Genomic DNA, 7,012 nt, shown 5'->3' with positions numbered 1-7,012 from the left:
AAATTTAATGCCTTGGACCGTGATATTTATTTGATAATAGCGAAGCCGAGGTTGTAGCAAATGTGGTCGTCTCTGTTTCTGTGTATATGCGGGATCTTTGTGTGTGTGTGTGTGTGTGTGTGTGTGTGTGTGTGTGTGTGTGTGTGTGTGTGTGTGTGAAAAGTATCTAATGGATCAAAATTGACACGCTGTATATCATGTGCGAGGATGGGAAGAAGTAATTCGCTTATGGTGCCTCAGTCAAAGGTCAGGGTCACGAGTCAAGGTCAAACTAGTGCTCGGAGTCGCTCTACTCTAAGACACTTTTGATGTAGTTTTTGTTCTGCCTAAATCGGTGACATAACAGCGTCACAGTTTTAACTCAACTGTCCCCCTTCATTCTTTCGTATCGTTTATAAAGGCTCTTACATGCATACATACGTCATCCTTGGTCCTAATGGCGGCTCTCCACGCTGCTCGATCTCTGGCAGCCTCCCTGTTGAGCCCTTTCTACCTACTTAATATTACTAATCTTTTTAATATGACAAGTCGAGGTGTTTTTGTGGGGATGCTTCGAAAAACTTGATCTGTTCTCCCTCCTTCTGTTAAGTAGCACCTTCAATAGCATCAGTATTTTATGTGTGTGTTTTTTTTAATATCTCATAAAAAGTCACATCCAGACGATTATAGTGTGATTATATATTTATCAGTGGTCAGTAAATAAATTATCAGGCATCTTACCGCACGTATAATTCTGTAACATTGACGAAGCATTGTGATATATGCGGCGCCCTGTGAATAATAGTGCAAATATTTTCCTTGGTATTTATTAGGATTCGAAATAGCATAAACGTTCACATTCTGGGTGCTGTGTTTTTTAATGCACCAGGTTAATAGGTGCCTGTGAAGTAGGGGGGAGTGAGTTGGGGGGAGGGCAGTCAAATGGTGGGTGACAGAGCGACTTGGAGGCGTTGTGTCTGCGGCCACCCTTTGCGGGATTAGGGCGTCGGGCTATACTGTAGATAGATAGATAGATAGATAGGTTTATGTGTCCTACAAAACTTGCACATTCTCACATCCATCGTACCCCATGTGTGCGAAACTTTTCTTGTTGGCTGTACATGATTAATTTTATAAGTAAATATGTAACGTAAACCCTTACATATCTTCCTGTTTGCATTTATAACTGAAATAGGGACCTGCAAAGTAGATTCGACGGTTGTGTGTAATAATTTGTAGTATTTTTTTTTTTTTTGGAGGGGTGCTTGTCAGTCATGCGAAATTATATGGACTGCATCACGTGATCTTCATTCATGTCTGGCGGGTGATGAAATGACAAAGGCCAGTCCACGTCCCTTCGCCGTGCATTTTAAGTTCGTATGCTGACACCTTAACTGGAAAGTGGAATGCAAACCCCGTATTTACTGAAGGTCATTTATGGACCGCCTGTGGTTATTAGGTATGGTTAGCCTGCATCCCATATAACAGAACGCAGTCAGCAGCCATACAGGAAGGCCAGATTCGTTCCATCATCATGTACATCAAAAATCATCAAAATTTGGAGGTTTGCGGCCCACTTTGGGATTTCATGTTTAAGCATAGGCCCTTAACTTCTTGCTCACTGCTGGTCATTGTTAGTTGACTGAATACATGCGTTTATGGAAGCAAATCTGTGCGCATCGTTTATTCAAAAATTGGAGAAGTTTCATCACAGCAGAGGGGATATCGTAAAAGTTGTCCGTCTTTAAGTTAGATCGTATGGAGCACACAAGTGATGACTGGGATGGAGATGTTTTATAAGTACTAGTCCAGACACTGATAGCTATCCTGAGTGTAAGGAAATTTCATCACCGCAGAGGGAAACGATAAAAGTTGTCCATATTTGAAGTTACACCGTACGGAAAAAGAAAACCTGAAACAGATCAAAGTGTTTCATACTAACTCGCCCGGACACTGATAGTTTTCACAGGTCTAAAGAAAAAAGTTTTAGCACCACAAAGGGAGAGTGTAAAAGCTGGTCTGTAACCGAAGCTGGAGCGTACTGAACACAGGCAAGGAGGCAGAGTTGGAGGGTGCGTCATAGCGACCCGTCCTAACAAGGCGAGCGGCACCCGTAGACTGAATCGAAATGCGGGCAGAGAGGTAGACAGGCACGCGCGCAGTGAGCCTGGTAAGGAGAGAGACACGGGGACCAAGCAGTGCACACGTGAGGGATTGAGAGCACCAGAAATCCAAGCAGGGGTCACGTGATTGGTAGAAAGGATCCACTGAGGCACCGGTACAGCAAAAAATAAGTATCTTCCCAGTGTCTGACGAATACTTATTGGAAAAGTCAAACCATGTGAGACACGCATTGGTAAATACGGGATTCGCACTGTGTTTCGCCAGTTGTAAATTTTTTTGAGATGGAACTGGGAAAATAATTGTTTCTTTGACAGCATAGCCATGTGCAAAAGTTCTCCGACGGTCCCCTGCCAGCACTGAATTCTGCTTCCCATATTTCTCATTCCTCCCCCAAGAACACAGAGTATCCTTCCACCCTATTGTGTGTGTGTGTGTGTGTGTGTGTGTGTGTGTGTGTGTGTGTGTGTGTGTGTGTGTGTGTGTGTGTGTGTGTGTGTGTGCGCGAGTGTGCGTACATGTGTGTGCTTCGTATTCCTTTCACAGAATACTGCTCTTGACACTTCCAAGGCCTCAGTTGCAGGAAAGAGTCTGGGAAACCTTTCTCCTGGCAGCACATGTCAGAGCACACTTGAAAGACAGGAATAGTGCATTAACCCTAGCAGAGCACACGTGAGGATTTACATTGAGAACGACGCCAGAATTCCAAGTAAGGGTATGCGTGAAAGGCAAAGTGGATGCATTGTGTAGCTTGAGAGATCACGTGGGAAGGCACATGTAGGAAGACAGGGGTGGAAGTCCCATATGCATTTAAGATCGATTACCTTTTGGCAGGAAGAATTAGAGGCACGGGAAATTCAGCTTCTTCCTTTCCTTGTTCTTCCTGCAAACACAAATACATAAACTTGCTTTAATTTGCCTCTCGTAACCAGGGTTTGTTTTGTGCAGGAGGAGCGAAAGACGTGATAAGACTTTGTACTGTCTTTTTCATGTCCTTTTCTGGAAAGCAAATGAGAGAGAGAGAGAGAGAGAGAGAGAGAGAGAGAGAGAGAGAGAGAGAGAGAGAGAGGGAGGGGGGGGGAGAGAGAAAGAGAGAGAGAGAGAGAGAGATCATGTGACAGCGAGGATTTATGTGTTGAGGAGCTGAGAGAGGACGAACTGAGGAGAGATCATTTGTCAGAGCTGCGAGGGTAGAATGGGGAGCTGGGGAGGGTTTATTGGTTTTATAGATATGTGGGTAATTTAGAGAGAAACCAGAAAGCACTGAGAGCGCACATACCACCGCCAATGACATTACCAATAACAAGGATCCGGATTCGGGTCCGTGGAGATGTTGTGTGGAATACATAGGATCCGAATCCGCCCAAAAATGTTATCAACTGTTCCTTGACCCATGGGCCACTCCTCCACAGATTTTGTTGAATTGCACTGAGAACTTTTGGAGATATTATACACAGGATCCGGATCCGCCCCCCAATTTATCAATTCCTTCTTGGCCCACCCACCCTTCCACCAAATTTAATTGAAATTCATTGAAACCTTTTGGAGATATAGTCTGGACAAACAGACAGACAAACATAGGTGAACACATAACGGTAAAAATTATGTTCACATGTTAAGCTACAGTTGGATAATGGAGGGACATTATTCGTGTTCACATTAAACAGTGAGGACTACATACCAATTATCCATCTATCTATCTATATATCTATCTGTCTGTTCTATCTGTGTGTCTGTCTGTGTCTGTTTGTCTATCTGTCCATTGCCAGACGCCTTAATTCCGGAAGGGGTGGCCACAAACGAATCGCCTCCATGTCACCCTATCCGCCACCACCAGGCTACCCATTCTCGATCCCATTACCTTCTCTCATGCACCTCTTCACCTCATCCCTTTCTCTCCTCTCCGGTCTTCCCCTCTCCACCTCATTCACATACACTCTCCTAGTCAGTTTCTCATTCTCCATTCTCTCCACAGTACAAAACAGTGCTGGTATTGCAGTGAAAATAGCAGCAACAAAGCTAACTATTCTGGGAACTGTGCCTAGAACATTTACTTGGCACTCACCAGCCGTAAAAACGTTGTCGTTAAAAGTAAACTGCCACATTGCGTTTACGATGTTGCCTGCCCCTGTGTGTGTGTGTGTGTGTGTGTGTGTGTGTGTGTGTGTGTGTGTGTGTGTGTGTGTGTGTGTGTAATAAAAACTGTCACACTAGAGTTCATTTTGCAGCTGATGTCGCGTAGTTCACTGACAGTATAAAATAATCCTATGGCGCCACACTTTCTTTAGCACTTCTTCATGACTAGCATCATATTCTAGTGTTAATCTCTACATCTCAGAGTTCAAGACGGACAGGTGGTAATTATAGGCCAAGTTAGAGTGAATAGGGTATAGGACGCTCGACTTCTCCCTAACTAACTCGTTACTTGAACTTACTTATTCCAGACCAAGAATGTGGCTCAGCAGAAGAGATGTCAGGCCGGAATGCTGATTGTGTGTCAAGGGTAAGAGGATTTGTTTTTCTCTGTATTTTTTGTTTTTCAGACCCTCAGAGGTAGCTTAGGACACAGCCATTATTTCCCGGGTGGTGGTGTATAGCATTGTTTTCTTTTCGTTTTTCTTTCTTTCATTCTTTTTCTTGTTTGCTGATGAACAGTTTTGCCTTCCACCTTCCCTCCTTTACCTTACTATTTTCTCTCCTTTTCTTGTTGCTTTCTTTTTACTTTCTTTCCTTTTCCTTTTCATTTTTCATGCTCTCGCCAATGTCAAACTGTTTTACTTGCCAACTCCCTTTCTTTCCTTCATTATCATGGCTGTATCGTACCTTTTTTTGATCGTATTTAGCCTTTCTTTTCATTTTTCTTCTCTTGTCTTCCCCTCATTTTTTTTTTACGCACTTCTGTCTAAAATGTATGCCTGGTTTCATTACTGCCATATAGTCTCTGATACCCGGCGTTGGGAGTCCATTATTCTCTTCGGTTTTTAATAGTCAGAGAGAAATATTCCGTCGTTCTGAGTTTAATTTTGCCTCTTGCATGATTCAGAGTGCTTGTATAAAACGTGAATAAGGGTTCACACACACACACACACACACACACACACACACACACACACACACACACACACACACACACACACACACACACACACACACACACACACACACACACACACACACACAAAGGCATTAGCAAGTGTGACTGTTCTGTAAGATGTATAGAGTAGGCTTATTCAAGAGTAGTTTCGCTGCGGTGAATTTCCATAAGCTGAAAAGTTGTTCGTACAATGATGGAGAAGAATGCGAAGTCCTTCATTCCCTGTTGATGGTGATATTTATTCATTTATTATTTATTTATTAATTTTTACATCTGGTGCCTTCCGTTTCTCTCAGCATAATTAAATCGTAAGATGTTGTATTAATTTTACCCTAATGTTGCCAAGATTTCCATTTTATGCAGCCAATTTCACGTGGGTCTGTGGAGGAAAAAGGCAGTACTACAGCTCCACGTACTGTACTTCGCATAGCACTTTTTCATAATTAGTATCATCATTTGGTGTTATTCTAATTTCACAACTCTGCATTCAAGGTAGATGGCAATTTTACTCCATGTGAAAGAAAAACGGCCAAGCTAAAATAAGATACACAGTAGGTAACTAAGAAATTCGCAGTTAGAGAGTTAAACAATACTAGGTCCAACAAATACTGACGTCAGGCAAGCTTCTCAACAAGCAGCCGTTCACAGGTGCAAATATTGGGCTAAGGAAAGGCTGGCCGTGAGTGTGACTTGTATAAAGAGTGGAAGCTGCCTGATCCCTTATTTGTCGAACACGGCACGGCGGCCTGGGCAGCTTCTCTAAAGGGATCTGAGTACCTGAATACTTTATGGCTCCTGTGACTTAAAAAATGGAAAAGGGCGTCAGGTGTAGGCGTAAGTGTAAATATTGTAAGAGCCAAGCGATTCTTTACATGGCGGATTCGTCACAACAGCATCGGTAGCTACTCAGAGGGGATCCAAGTACTCTCGGGGTTCTATGACTTACGTTGAGAGAGAGAGAGAGAGAGAGAGGGAAGAAAGGAGGACGTCAGGTGTAAAGGTGAATGAAAACCTTGTGTGAACTACGTGATCCCGCATGTATCACATCGGGCACGCCAGCCAGGGTAAGTACTCAAAAAAAAAAAAAAAGAAAAAAAAAAAAAGACATTTTTACCACAGTATTTTTTGTACTTTATTTACCATTATTTATGTATTTATTGTATTATTATTATTAGTAGTAGTAGTAGTAGTAGTAGTAGTAGTAGTAGTAGAAATGCTGCTGCCATACTGCTGTTTACCTTAGGAGAGCACCATAGTTGTGAAAGAGTTAATGAAACCTTTATATATCCGTAATGTTAATCTCATGTGGCAACTCAACCTTTTAAGATAGAAAAATGGCAATTATACGCCTAGTTAAAGTAAATATAAGTAATTTCTTTTACATATCGCTTTGTTTTGACACAGTTCCCAGAGTACATACCTCATCTAAAGTACTCTACGTTATCAGTATTATCGGTACCTGACAGCTGCCTTATCTTTATCAATCTCTCCCACTGAAGTCGCACCATAGTCCTTTTCTCTAACTTGGCCTAAAATTGCCGTCGCTCCATCTTGACTGCTGGGTGAGCACTAGAATAGATGCCAGTCACGAAAAATTGCCATGGAAAGAATATAGAGCCGTGGCATTGTCTTCTGCTCGTTAGTTACTTGAAATAGGCTGGAAAAGGACGAAAATCTGGGCCAGGTTAAGACGAAAATCGTGCTGTATACTGTAGTTAGTTTAGCAAAGAATCTCGAAGTTTTTACATAGATTCCAAATTTCTGACCTTAAAGAGGGGGTGAGTTGGGGGGAGGGCACGAAATGGCAGGGAACAGGGC

This window comes from Coenobita brevimanus, chromosome 111 (assembly GCF_032717465.1).
Source record: "Coenobita brevimanus isolate Jiangsu-jjx chromosome 111, ASM3271746v2, whole genome shotgun sequence".
NCBI classification, from domain to species: domain Eukaryota; kingdom Metazoa; phylum Arthropoda; class Malacostraca; order Decapoda; family Coenobitidae; genus Coenobita; species Coenobita brevimanus.
This window is presented reverse-complemented; position numbering follows the sequence as displayed.